The sequence below is a fragment of the Cervus elaphus genome, chromosome 9, assembly GCF_910594005.1.
Source record: "Cervus elaphus chromosome 9, mCerEla1.1, whole genome shotgun sequence".
NCBI classification, from domain to species: domain Eukaryota; kingdom Metazoa; phylum Chordata; class Mammalia; order Artiodactyla; family Cervidae; genus Cervus; species Cervus elaphus.
Genome location: NC_057823.1, coordinates 63,334,458 through 63,349,530, shown reverse-complemented (window position 1 = coordinate 63,349,530; position 15,073 = coordinate 63,334,458). Strand labels below are relative to the sequence as shown.

General features: G+C 43.9%; 1 protein-coding gene and 1 pseudogene across 2 annotated transcripts in view; one reads left to right on the top strand and one right to left on the bottom strand.

Moving 5' to 3' along the window:
* Positions 1-15,073, bottom strand: part of LOC122700432 — a 28,906-nt pseudogene that overhangs the window by 7,303 nt on the left and 6,530 nt on the right.
* ZNF300 (zinc finger protein 300) overlaps positions 4,013-15,073 on the top strand; it is a 35,020-nt gene continuing 23,959 nt past the window's right edge. Inside the window, exon 1 of one of the 2 annotated variants that reach the window (XM_043913320.1) lies at positions 4,013-4,804. The gene's annotated coding sequence lies outside the window, so the exon portion shown is untranslated. The remainder of the gene's footprint in view (positions 4,805-15,073) is intronic. The other variant, XM_043913328.1, reaches the window with a different exon arrangement.

Genomic DNA, 15,073 nt, shown 5'->3' with positions numbered 1-15,073 from the left:
CATATTAAAAAGCAGAGACATCATGTTGCCAACAAACGTCCCTCTAGTCAAAATTACGGTTTTCCAGTGGTCATGTACAGATGAGAGTTGGACCATAAAGAAGGCTGAGCATGGAATAGAATTGTGGTGCTGGAGAAGACTCTTGGGAGTCCCTTCCACAGCAAGGAGATCAAACAAGTCAATTCTAAAGGAAATCAACCCTGAATATTAACTGGAAAGACTGATGCTGAAGCTGAAGCTCCAATACTCTGGCCACTGGATGGGGAGGGCCGACTCATTGGAAAAGACTCCGATGCTGGGAAAGATAGAGGGCAGGATAAGAAGGTGGCGACAGAGGATGAGATGGTTGGATGACATCACTGACTCATCATTGATAAGAGTTTGAGTAAACTCTGGGAGATAGTGAAGGACAGGGAAGCTTGGCATCCATGGGGTCCCAGAGTCCAACAGGACTTCAGTTCAGTTCAGCCTCTCAGTCATGTCTGACTCTGCGAACCCATGGACTGCAGCATACCAGGCCTCCCTGTTCATCACCAACTCCCGGAATTTACTCAAACTCAGGTCCACTGAGTCGGTGATGTCATCCAATCATCTCATCCTCTGTTGTCCCCTTCTCCTCCCACCTTCAATCTTCCCCAGCATCAGGGGCTTTTCAAATGAGTCAGTTCTTCACATCAGGAGGCCAACGCATTGGAGTTTCAGCTTCAGCATCATCCTTCCAATGAATATTCAGGGCTGATTTCCTTTAGGATGGACTGGTTGGATCTCCTTGCAGTCCAAGGGACTCTCAAGAGTCTTCTCCAACACCACAGTTCAAAAGCATCAATTCTTGGCGCTCAGCTTTCTTTCTTTATAGTCCAACTCTCACATCCATACATGACTACCGGAAAAACCATAGCCTTGACAAGATGGACCTTTGTTGGCAAAGTAATGTCTCTGCTTTTTAGTATGCTGTCTAGATTGGTCATAACTTTTCTTCCAAGCAGTAAGTGTCTTTTAATTTCATGGCTGCAATCACCAACTGTAGTGATTTTGGAGCCCCCCCAAAATAAAGTCTGTCTCTGTTTCCACTGTTTCCCCATCTATTTCCCATGAAGTGTTGGGACCAGATGCCATGATCTTAGTTTTCTGAATGTTGAGCTTTAAGCCAACTTTTTCACTCTCCTCCTTCGCTTTCATCAAGAGGCTCTTTAGTTCTTCTTCGCTTTCTGCCATAAGGGTGGTGTTATTTGCATATCTGAGGTTATTGATATTTCTCCCAGCAATCTTGATTCCAGCTCGTGCTTCATCCAGCCCAGCGTTTCTCATGATGTACTCTGCATATAAGTTAAATAAGCAAGGTGACAATATACAGCCTTGATGTACTCCTTTCCTGATTTGGAAACAGTCTGTTATTCCATGTCCAGTTCTAACTGTTGCTTTCTAACCTGTACACAGATTTCTCAAGAGGCAGGTCAGGTGGTCTGGTATTCCCATCTCTTGAAGAATTTTCCACAGTTTGTGGTGATTCACACAGTCAAAGGCTTTGGCATAGTCAATAAAGCAGAAATAGATGTTTTTCTGAAACTCTCTTGCTTTTTCAATGATCCAGCGAATGTTGGCAATTTGATCTCTGGTTCCTCTACCTTTTCTAAAACCAGCTTGAACATTTGAAAGTTCACGGTTCATGTACTGTTGAAGCCTGGCTTGGAGAATTTTGAGCATTATTTTACTAGGGTGTGAGGTGAACGCAATTTTGCAGTAGTTTGAGCATTCTTTGGCATTGCCTTTCTTTGGGATTGGAATGAAAACTGACCTTTTTCAGTCCTGTGGCCACTGCTGAGTTTTCCAAATTTGCTGGCTTATTGAGTGCAGCACTTTCACAGCATCATCTTTTGAAATAGCTCAACTGGAATTCCATCCTCCCCACTAGCTTTGTTCGTAGTGATGCTTCCTAAGGCCCACTTGACTTTGCATTCCAGGATGTCTGGCTCTAGGTGAGTGATCATACCATCGTGATCGTCTGGGTTGTGAAGATCTTTTTTGTAGTTCTTCTGTTATTCTTGCCACCTCTTCTTAATATCTTCTGCTTCTGTTAGGTTCATACCATTTCTGTCCTTTATTGAGCCCATCTTTGCATGAAACGTTCCCTTGGTATCTCTAATTTTCTTGAAAAGATCTCTAGTCTTTCTCATTCTATTGTTTTCCTCTATTTCTTTGCACTGATCACTGAGGAAGTCTTTCTTATCTCTCCTTGCTATTCTTTGGAACTCTGCATTCAAATGGGTATATCTTTCCTTTTCTCCTTTGCTTTTCCCTTCTCTTCTTTTCACAGCTATTTGTAAGGCCTCCTCAGACAGCCATTTTGCTTTTTTGCATTTCTTTTTCTTGGGGATGGTCTTGATCCCTGTCTCCTGTACAATGTCACAAACCTCTGTCCAGAGTTCATCAGGCACTGTGTCTATCAGATCTAATCCCTTAAATCTATTTCTCACTTCCACTGTATAGTCATAAGGGATTTGATTTAGGTCATACCTGAATGGTCTAGTAATTTTCCCTACTTTCTTCAATTTAAGTCTGAATTTGGCAATAAGGAGTTCATGATCTGAGCCACAGTCAGCTCCCAGTCTTGTTTTTGCTGACTGTATAGAGCTTCTCCATCTTTGGCTGCAAAGAATATAATCAATCTGATTTCGGTGTTGGCCATCTGGTGATGTCCATGTGTAGAGTCTTCTCTTGTGTTGTTGGAAGAGGGTGTTTGCTATGACCAGTGTGTTCTCTTGGCAAAACTCTATTAGCCTTTGCCCTGCTTCATTCTGTACTCCAAGGCCAAATTTGCCTTAACTTACTCACAAATTTGCCAACAGGACTCATTTACTGAACAACTCCACCAGCAACATTTCAGACCTTCAGTAAAGCTTGGTTTTCTTTTCACATCCCTGAGGGCACTTCTCAACGTGGAGTCAAACACTTGTATGCCCCGGCCACCACAGGTTGCTCTCTGGGGCGCCACACCTGTAGAGCCCCCATACTGTCCAATTCCAGGAGCCCACTCACCTGGGACTCATGAACTTGGGCTGGGAAAGCTTTTGACACGTGCCACATGTAGCCACATGCCACATGTAGCTTTTGACACATGCCGGTCTGTTAGGTGACGTGCGCTGACTGAAACCGCCCATCCTGGCCAGGCACCATAGTAACCATCTGCATGAGCTGCTTAAGGACAGGAGGTCCTGGGAATGAACACTGAACTAGTAAGCCACCACCAACCGGAAGAGTTCAAGAAAGGTCAAAAGTAGACAGCATATGTTCCGACCACCTCCCAGAATCCTCGCTGGCATCCATCTTTGCTAAACAAGGCTTGCACCACCAGGAAGGACTCTGAGTCAGAATGATTGGCTAAAGACAACCCAGAAACTAATCCCATCACTATACAACCTGAGACTGCAGAGTCACATGGCAGAGCTGTTCTCCTGGGTTTCCTTAAACTACTGCTCTTCACCCAGGTGCCCTTTCTCAATAAAATCTCTCACTTTGTCAGCATATGTGTCTCCTCGGACAATTCATTTTCGAGTGTTAGACAAGAGCCCAGTTTCAGGCCCTGGAAGGGGTCCCCCTTCCTGCAACAGATCCACGCCTCTACCCCAAAGCCTGGCTGAGACCCATTGTTCACCACGGCTCCCTCACACCCATGCCATCTTTCTCCACACAGCTCAACCTCCAGCCCCGAAGAAGGCCAGCTAAGTGAGCGGCTTGACCCCTCTTGACTCAATCCTGTCTGGGGACCACCATCATCAGGACCTGGAGGGCACACAGGCACAGAAGACGCCGCCACGCGCCGGGATAGCTAGAGCAGGTTCCCTCCGACTGCAAACTACATCTCCCAGAATGCCCGCGCTGCCGTGCCGCACATGCGCAATGAGAGGCGAGGTGCGCCTGAGGCGTGGTCCTGGCTAGTTCTGTCTGATTTCACCGTGCTTGGGCGCCTGGGTCCTCCGTGAGAACGAGGCACAGGCGCAGTGCGCTGGCAACCTTGCGGACTTACTCTATTTTAAGAATTCTCCCGGCAGGATCGTATTTCACTAGAAATTTAAGGACTTAACTCTGGAATTTGAGTTTGAGTCCAAGGCCTTTCCTTGTGGGTCTGTGAATATGAAGTAACAAAATGAGAGATACATCTTAGAGGCTTCCTTAAAATGCCTGCAAATCGAAGCTAACAATGGTTGAAGTTAGTACTGAGCGAGTGGGATAATCTCTAGGAACACACACACACACACACAAATTTATACTGATTACACAAATATGATGACCAAGAGCTAACTCGCCTGAGTAATACTTAAAGAGAAAAATTTGAGAATGCTTGGGGAACGTTTTCCTCTTCAGGGCAGTTCAATATTAATGAAAATGTGTTACCAGTCCTTTGGAGACAGCAGCAAGAAGGTCTACTTCAGAAGTAAAGGAAGCACCTGGTTGCACCTCTCCATTTTTCGGTGACAGAATGAGAGGTGCAATCTGGTATTGCAGGGCACACGTGAAGCACAGTTCTCCAGGAAAGACCGTTAATGGTGCTGCTTTCTAGGGTTCTTGTCAGTGGTGGGAGGGGTGACCTGCGGTCCAGCGGTGTTCTTGGAGGTTAGGTGAGTTCTCGCGGGTGAGGAGCAGTTCTCCCGGGTCAGGTGCAGGCCTGTTCGAATGCTGCCGCCGCCATCTTGGGTTGCAGGGCCTGTGCAGGCTTCTGCTCACCACAGGCGGAATTGGGGCTCAGCATAGCGGTTCTGCACCGGGAGCTGCAATGTGCAAGGCCTCTGCAGAGTGTCCTATACAGGTAAGTGAAACTAGATTAAGCACAAAAGAAGAGGTTAGACCTTACGGCTTAGATTCCCTTTTATTTTTCCTAGGGACCCTAGTGGCCTTTACTGAGGGCAAATCCCTTCTCTGTCTTTTGACTTTCTCCTCATGCTTGAGGGGAGCTGAGGGATGATGGATGGTCTGATTTCTGTAACTGTTGCTGAGTTTGGCTGTTGTCTTCTGTGTGGAAGAGCAGGACGTCTGTGCTGCCTTGAGATAGGTATGTCATATTGTTAACGGGCTTCAGCCCTTACTCTTCGTATTCCTGAGCGACCGCCAGTTGAAGTTTTATAGATTCTAATCTTTTAGAGACTGAGGACAGCAGACAATTTAAAATAGATGGCCCAAATGTCAGCAAGAGGACAGTACTTATTAAGAGGCCCAAGAAATGTAGGTAAGGGCTTGTTTTGTTGCTGTTGTTTGGTCACTAAGTCATCTCTGACTCTTTCGCTGCCACCCCATGGACTGTAGCTCCCACCACGCAGCAGCCCCAACCCGCCCCAGCTCATCTGTCCATGGGATTTTCCAGGATATGAATACTGGAGTGCATTGCCATTTTGTTTTTCAGGAAGTCTTCCTAACCCAGGGACTGAACCCTCATCTCCTGCATTAGCAGGCGTATTCTTTACCATCAAGGAAGCCCATGGATTTTGTTACAAAACCAAGTTGGTTTTCTAGTAGCCTGTCTACACTTTCTTCGATAAGGTCACTTATATTGATGTAAAAGCAACATGACATTTTGACCCTCTCACAGACTCCTTCTTGGTCAGCTAAAATCAAGGGCAATCCAGTTGTCCTAAAATCCCTGCTGCTTGGCATATAGGATTAACTTATCTTTTGCCATTTTTCAGAAAAGGAGTTTCAGGTTGGAGAGTGGTTCGCAAGGGTCATTGTTGGGGGTGGGGGAGTGGGGGAGGTTGGTTCTGTTGTCTTGGGTTATTTCTCTGGAGGGTGGGTCTCAGGATCCCTCTTCATTCAAGTGTGATGTACCCACAGAGTGTCTCCCCTACAACTTCAAGGAAGAATGGATGGTTAGGATCACTCTGGGGTACCTTCCACTTAGGAGTGAGCTGTTCTTGTGGCCTGCTGGTTTTCCATGTGTTTAGGTACACCCAGTTTCCTGGCCCAAAGGGGTATAGGGCCAGGTCAGTGTGTGTGGTCCTCCTGGTTATCATATTCTGTGAGACCTTTCACGGTTTCTCCTACCTGGAAAACTTGAGTTGTTTCATTCCAAGGGGGTTACGTGTCCCTTCTTGGACTTGGGGAACGGGTCTATCATACACGAGTTCAAATGCTTTTAACTTATCCCTACCTGGAACTAAGCATATGTGGAGCAAAGCTATCAGAAGCGCCTTAATCCAGTTTTCTTGAGTTTACTGGCATAGTTTGCTTGCTAAGGACCATTTCAAGGTTTGATTGGATCTCTCTGCTTTCTCTGATGAGTATAAGGTCCACTATCACACTATTCCCTTCATCACTTGAGACACAAATGCTGAATTATTATCATTTTGTAGGGCTCCTAGGAGCCCAATCCTGGGGATTATTTCTTTTAGTAATGCCTTAGTCGTTTCAGCTTTCCTTTCAGTTCTAGAGGGGAATGCATATATCTGAAATTGCCTGGTACTCTCAGCATGACAATGAAATCAATCTGCCAGTGTTCTCCAGGGTATGTCCCTCTGGTTTGAACAGGTCTTCTTTGGGGGTCTCTGGGGCCTCTGGTGTTGGAGTTATTTATTGTGCCAATGGGGCAAGTGTCAACTACCCAACCGATTATGTTTTTCATGGCTAGGGTCTCCATGATTTCAACCGGCTAATAATTGATATATAGGACTTCCTTCCCACAGTGAGAGCCTTAATGGTCCTCCCTGATGGCTTGGCAAGCTACAGTTTAGGGCATTAACTAGCCACCCATGGCTCTCCAAATCCCTATTGAAGCCCCATTTTGGGGCTTTGTGTAATTCGTTTTTGTGTAGATTGGGGAATAATCTGACATTCAAAGTATGTGGGTTAGTTGCCAAGTTACTGGTTCTAGGTCCACCCTTTTTGGCAGTTCTGGAGAAGGGAAAGGCTCTCGTATTCTGGCTTGGAGAATTCCATGGACTGTATAGTCCATGGGGTCGCAAAGAGTCAGATGACTGAGCGACTTTCACTTTGGCAGTTATGTCCACCATGTTGTTATGTACACCATTATTACCTCTGCATCCTCCTTTTGGTGACTCCAACAATTAATCATTGCTACCTTTTTTGGAAGCTGTACTACTTATGACAGTTGTACTTAGAAGAACTGTACTGCTTCAATAGGGACTTCCCTGGTGGCTTAGACGGTAAAGCGTCTGCCTACAATGTGGGAGACCTGGGTTCAGTCCTTGGGTAGGGAAGATCCTCTGGAGAAGGAAATGGCAACCCACTCCAGTACTCTTGCCTGGAAAATCCCATGGACGGAGGAGCCTGGTAGGCTACAGTTGATGGGGTCACAAAAAGTTGGACACGACTGAGTGACTATACTTTCACTTTTCACTGCTTCAATATGCTTAAGACATGTACTGCCTGTTTATTCTCTGCAGTAAGCATAACTCTTGCCCTCCAAATAGCTCCATGTCTGGGTAGGATGGCATATGCATATCAGGAATCTGTGTAAATATTTAAGATCTTCTCTGTCCTGAGCTCTAAGTTTTAGGTAAGGGTCATCAGCTCTACCTTTTGGGCCAAAGTCCCTGGGCATAGGTCTCTTGGTTCTATGATTTGGGTCTGGGAGGTTACCACATATCCCACTAGCCTTTTCCCCTCACCCATCCTCTTCAGCATTCAGGAGAGACTCACTTCCTAGGTTAAGGCAATTGGGATAGACTGATTCTATTGTTTCTATGCCCTCATGTTCAAGGGCCCTATTTCTGTAGGTGGTTAGATGACAGGATTTAGTGTACAGCAAAATTGACAGATTTTTGTTTGTTTCTGCCACACCATGCCCCAGTGAAAGTGCTGAGTCCTAACCACTGGATTGCCAGGGAATTCCTGAGGTTTTATAGTAACCACTGATTTGTCCAAAAATGTAGCCTGGACTTGAATTGACCTTCTGGGTAATAACAATTTCAGTCATGTTCAACTCTTTGCAACCCCATGGACTGTAGCCCACCAGGCTTCTCTGTGCATAGGATTTTACCAGCATGAATACTGGAGTGGGTTACCACTTCCTCCTCCAGGGGATCTTCCTGATCCAGGGGTGTCTCCTGCATTGGCAGGCAGATTCTATACCACTGAGCCACTTGGAAAGCCCATTCTGTTCCCTTGGAGCTTATTAATGCTTGAAACTGGTGTGCATTTCATATGATGATTGACTGTCAAAACATTTAAATTCTCAACCTTCCTTAGCCAGTAGCTGCTACTGCCTATAGGCAAAGAGACCATCCCTTAGCAGTTTGATCTAATTGTTTAGATATGTCCAGAGAAGTTTGTCCTCAGCCATTAACATTTACATTTTGTGCCCACTGTCTAGGGGAATGCCAGTCTCCAGTTTGTCTCCCAGTAGGTGAATATCCCTTCCTATCAGGGATATAGGACATTTGGGGATGTATAGGAAGGGATGGGTGAGACTGGATTTGTCCAGTTTGCATTTTAATAACTCTGTGAGAACCTGTTCTTGGGCCTTCCCTGATACTCCAATAATTTTACAACTCTTGTAACTGAGTTTGCCTTATCTGGTGTTTAAAAATGAGAACACTGGTGGCACCAGTATGGACTAAGAATTCAACAAACTTTCCCTCTATGACCAGTCTCAGATGGGGCTTCTAGGTGGTCAGTTGGAGTGCCGACTTAGGAGCCCCTGGCCCCATCATTCTTCATATATTTGGACCATCTGCATTTGAGAGTAGTGGCTGGGATCTGCCGTTTCTAACCCCCTTTGGGGGCGCTGAGGGCATTCTCCTTTCCAGTGTCCTTCTTGTTTACATGTGGCACTGATCATGTACTAGTTTCCTTGACTTGCTATCCCTTAATGGAGGCGGAGGGGGCTACTCACCATGTTGAGAATCTCCATGGGCACCTAGTCCAGATTCCCTTCCCACCTGGTTAACACTGAAGGGCAACAACATCCGATCACTTGGGTGGCCTCAACATGCAGTGGCTTGGAGCGGGGCTTGGGTTCCTAGCTGGAAATTGAAACTGGGTCGCAGCAGTGAAAGTACCAGATCCTAACCACTAGATCAGTGGTCAGTGACAAGGGCCCTGGCCTTCAGCCTTGCAGAAAAGAATTCCTACAAAGATGGAAAGTAGTAAAGCTAGTGAAGTATTTATTAGGAGGAAAAAGAGTACAGTATGTGTGGATAGACACATAGCCAGAGTCAGGGAGAGAAAGTTGCTGAGTCATGACCTTGTGACAGTTTGAATCACATTTATGGGGCATTTCTTCCAGTCTCCTTCCTTTGACCAATCATTTTGATTTGCCTGGTTCACAGTCCATGTTTGGTATATCTCAGGATCCTCCCATGTGTGTGCATGCATCTCTTAACCAAGATGGATTTTTCTGAAAGGCATCTGGTAGAACATCCCTTGACATAACTCCCCTTTGGCCTCCAAGGGGCCTTTCTGTGTGTGTGTGGTCATGGAGATCTCCTGACTTCAAGAATGAAAGTAATTGATCTGAGCAGGGCCCAGCCTTCTCCCTTGATTGTCCTGCTATTCTCTTCTTGGAATTTCAATTCATAGGGAATGAATCTCCAGTTGCTTTACCCTGAGGGGCAGGGGGCCCATCTACTTTGTGCCTCACAACTAGTAGGTGGATTTGCCTCCGGACCCTTTAACCCTCTATATCTTGGTTATTAAACACCTGGTAGGCAACCTCAACCAAGTGAGAAGTGTGTCTAATGTTGAGAGCACTTTGGGCCTGTTGACAGATTTCTTTACTGCTGCCTGGGTTACCTTTAGGAGTGATCTGTCTAATTCAACAGCTACTATTTTCAACTCAGCATTGGTGTCTTTTTGGGAGACCAAAATAAACAAACAAAACCCAAAAAACAAAAATCCTTTTATTTACTTAGAAGTATTTCCCTGTCTCATTCTTGAATTTTAAGTTTCATTTTTCACATGTGCTTTCATTCTCCTCCACCATATCCGATCCCAAATTCTTCTTTTTGTCTTTTGCAGTTTGCACTGTTTTAGTTATTTACTTCCCTAATCCAGATGTGAATATATTTTTATATATTGAAATATTAAAACAAGAGTCTTTGAATCATAGCTATAGAGAACAAACTTATAGTTACCAAGGGGAGAAGGGGTGGGTAGATTGGGATGGACATACATACACTACTATGTATAAAATAGACAGCTAATGAGAACCTGTGTATATCACGGGGAACTCTACTCAATGATCTGTGGTGACCTAATTGGACAGGATATCTAAAAAATGATAGTCTTCAAGGATTCTTCCCAGTTTCCAGTGATTTTTAGTTATGGTCCACTGGGTTCTGAATATGTGTAATTCCATCACTTGCTGCTTTTTATTTAGTTTGGAAATTTTGCTTATGACCGTTTAAGACCCTGTTTTCATCCTTTAGCCTCTGGTTGGATGCCTTTAGGTCTGGTAACATTTTGAGCTCTTCTTTCACTTCAGATAGCTCAGTTGGTAAAGAATCTGCTTGCAATGCAGAAGACCCGGGTTCGATTCCTGAGTCAGGAAGATCTGCTGGAGAAGGAAATGGCATCTCACTCCAGTATTCTTGCCTAGAGAATCCCATGAACAGAGGAGCCTGGCAGGCTACAGTCCATGGGGTTGCAAGAGTCAGAGACAACTTAGCAACTAAACCACCATATCAATTCTTTTTAGAGCTCTTTGTCCCCAGTTTCTCCCAATTTCTAGTAGTGGCCTATATGGAAATCTTTATTGTCTCTGCGTGGCCTCTTCCAACTGCAATTTAAGATCTGTCAGTTCCATATATGTGTCATGTAGCTATGCTTTCAGTCTTTCATATTTAGTTATAATTTTTTCACAAAGCTTTTTAAAGTCAATTGAGTCATCCTTTTCTAGCCTACTACTGTAAGTCTTTCTTTTTTCTAATAACTGTATGATCGAGAACGACTCAGCAAGGAATTATACCAATCCTTAGATGATATGGAACTTGTTTCACATCTGGAAATGGAATTCATCTGAATTTCTTTCTTATTGGATCTCCCATCTGTATCTGGATGTTGTTCTTTTTCATTTTAATTTCTCTCTTGTGTCCAAAATTAAACTCCTATACATCTTTTCTTTCTCTGTCACTGTTTTTCTCTGATTGATTTAGTTTCTAATTTATTTTCTCCTTTTTCTTCTTCTCTCTTTTCTCCCTCTTTTTCATTTTCTTTTATTAATCTTTTGGAATAAGCAGAAGTTATACCTACAAGGTGGTTTGACCTGTCTAGATGACTTGAATCATAGAGTTAAATGTTCACGGTAGAAAGTGAACAGGATGGAATGGTTGAAGTTGATTCTGGTTTGTAAGGCTGATATTTTTTTTTTATAGTTTATTACAGGATATTGAATACAGTTCACTGTGCACTTCAGTAGGACCTTGTTGTTTACCCATTCTATATATAAGAGTTTACATCTGCTATTCTCAGACTCTCAACCCATCCCTCCCTACCCCACCCCCAACTCTCCTTAGCAACCACAAGTCTGTTCTCTATGACAGTAAGTCTATTTCTGTTTCTTCACTTCAGTCAGTTTAGTCACTCAGTCAACTCCAGCTCTTACCATGCCCATGGACTGCAGCATGCCAGGCTTCCCTGTCCCTCACCAACTCTCGGAGCTTGCTCAAACTCATGTCCATTGAGTTGGTAATGCCATCCAACCATCTCATCCTCTGTCAGCCCCTTCTCCTCCTGCCTTCAATCTTTCCCAGCATCAGGGTCTTTTTCAAGGAGTCAGTTCTTCACATCAGGTGGCCAAAGTATTGGAGTTTCAGCTTCAACATCAGTCCTTCCAATGAATATTCAGTACTGATTTCCTTTAGGATGGACTTGTTTGATCTCCTTGCAGTCCAAGAGACTCTCAAGAGTCTTCTCCAACACCACAGTTCAAAAGCATCAATTCTTCGGCACTTAGCTTTCTTTATAGTCCAACTCTCACATCCATACATGACTACTGGAAAAACCATAGCCTTGACTAGATGGACCTTTGTTGGCAAGGTAATGTCTCTGCTTTTTAATATGCTGTCTAGGTCGGTCATAGCTTTTCTTCCAAGGAGCAAGCATCTTTTAATTTCATGGCTGCAGTCACCATCTGCAGTGATTTTGGAGCCCAAGAAAATAAAGTCTCTCACTGTTTCCATTGTTTCCCCATCTATTTGCCATGAAGTCATGGGACCAGATGCCATGATCTTCATTTTTTGAATGTTGAATTTTAAGCCAACTTTTTCACTCTCCTCTTTCACTTTCATCAAGAGGCTCTTTAGTTCTTTGTTTTCTGCCATAAGGGTGGTGTCATCTGCATATCTCGGGTTATTGATATTTCTCCTGGCAATCTTGATTCCAACTTGTGCTTCATCAAAACTGGATTTTGTATGATGTACTCTGCATATAAGTTAAATAAGCAGGGTGACAATATACAGCCTTGATGTACTCCTTTCCCAATTTGGAACTGGTCTGTTGTCCCATGTCTGGTTCTAACTGTTGTTTCTTGACCTGCATACAGATTTCTCAGGAGGCAGGTGAGGTATTCCCATCTCTTGAAGAATTTTCCACAAAGCAGAATTTTCTGTTTCTTAGATAAGTTCATTTGTGTCATATTTTAGATTCCACATGAATGATATGGTATTTGTCTTTCTGACTTACTAGTTGCGTCTGTGTTTCTGCAGATGGCATTATTTCACTCTTTTTTATGACTGAGTAGCATTCCATTTATAGCTGAGTAGCATGCTCAAACTACCTCACAATTGCACTCATCTCACACGCTAGTAAAGTAATGCTCAAAATTCTCCAAGCCAGCCTTCAGCAATATGTGAACCGAGAACTTCCAGATGTTCAAGCTGGTTTTAGAAAAGGCAGAGGAACCAGAGATCAAATTGCCAATATCCTCTGGATCATCGAAAAAGCAAGAGAGTTCCAGAAAAACATCTATTTCTGCTTTATTGACTATGCCAAAGCCTTCGACTGTGTGGATCACAGTAAACTGTGGAAAATTCTGAAAGAGATGGGAATACCAGACCACCTGACCTGCCTCTTGAGAAACCTGTATGCAGGTCAGGAAGCAACAGTTAGAACTGGACATGGAACAACAGACTGGTCCCAAATAGGAAAAGGAGTACATCAAGGCTGTATATTGTCACCCTGCTTATTTAATTTATATGCAGAGTACATCATGAGAAACGCTGGGCTGGAGGAAGCACAAGCTGGAATCAAGATTGCCGGGAGAAATATCAATAACCTCAGATATGCAGATGACACTACCCTTATGGCAGAAAGTGAAGAGGAACTAAAAAACCTCTTGATGAAAGTGAAAGAAGAGAGTGAAAAAGTTGGCTTAAAGCTTAACATTCAGAAAACTAAGATCATGGCATCTAGTCCCATCACCTCATGGGAAATAGATGGGGAAACAGTGTCAGGCTTTATTTTTTGGGGCTCCAAAATCACTGCAGATGGTGACTGCAGCCATGAAATTAAAAGACGCTTACTCCTTGGAAGGAAAGTTATGACCAGCCTAGATAGCATATTAAAAAGCAGAGACATTACTTTGCCATCAAAGGTCTGTCTGGTCAAGGCTATGGTTTTTCCAGTGGTCATGTATGGATGTGAGAGTTGGACTGTGAAGGAAGCTGAGCGCCAAAAAATTGATGCTTTTGAGTTGTGGTGTTGGAGAAGACTCTTGAGAGTCCCTTGGACTGCAAGGAGATCCAACCAGTCCATCCTAGAGGAGATCAGTCCTGGGTGTTCATTGGAAGGACTGATGCTAGCTGAAACTCCAATACTTTGGCCACCTCATGCGAAGAGTTGACTTGTTGGAAAAGACCCTGATGCTGGGAGGGACTGGGGGCAGGAGGAGAAGGGGACGACAGAGGATGAGATGGCTGGATGGCATCACCGACTCAATGGACATGAGTTTGAGTGAACTCCAGGAGCCTGTGATGGATAGGGAGGCCTGGTGTGCTGCGATTCATGGGGTTGCAAAGAGTCGGACACGACTGAGCAACTGAACTGAACTGAGCATTCCATTGTATGTGTGTGTGTGTGTGTGTGTGTGTGTATTCTTTATCCATCCATCTGTCAGTGGGCATTTAGGTTGTTTTCCTGTCTTGACTGTTGTGAGTAGTGCTGTTATGAGCATATGAATCTTTTCAAATTATAGTTTTGTCTGGGTTTGTGCCTAAGAGTGAGATTGCTAGATCACATTTCAACTCTAGTTTTAAAAGGAACCTCCATACTGTTTTCCATAGTGGTTGTGCCAATTTACATTCCCACCAACAGTGTAAGAGGGTTTCTTTTTCTCCATACCCTCTCCAGCATTTATTGCTTGTAGACTTTTTAATAATGGCTATTCTGACTGGTGTGAGGTAGTACCGTGTTGTAGTTTTGATTTGCATTTCTCTAATAATTAGTGATGTTGAGCATCTTTTCATGTGTCTGTTGGCCATCTGTATGTCTTCTCTGGAGAAATGTCTGTTTAGGTCTTCTGCCCATATTTTGATTCAGTTGTCTCTTTTTTTGTTATTGAATTATATGAGCAGTAGATATCTTTTGGAAATTAAGCCTTTGTCAGCCACATCATTTGCAAATATTTTCTTCCAGTCTTTCCACTTTGTTTATGGCTTCTTTTGCTGTGCAAAAGCTTATAAGTTTGATTATGTTGCATTTGCTTGCTCTTGCTTTTATTTCTATTGTGTTGGGAGACAAGGCTGATAAATCTGTCATGTTCTGAAGTACTTCTGTGTATATTTATCTGCTCTAGATGTTTCTGCTTTCTTCTTTTCTTCTTTCTTCTCTTTATCCTGCTTTTATTTCCCCCCTTTTTCTTCATTTTCTTGTTCTGTGATTTGGGACTTTCCAGGTGTGCTAGTGGTAAAGAACCCGCCTGCCAATGCAGAAGAGATAAGAGATGTGGTTTGATCCCTGGGTCAGAAAAATCCCCTGGGAAAGGGAATGGCAACCCATTCCAGTATTCTCACCTGGAGCATCCCATGGACAGAGGAACCTGATGGGCTACAATCCATGGGGTTGCAGAGTCGGCCACAACTGAAGCAACTTAGCACACACACACATGATTTGGGTATAATGACTTCCT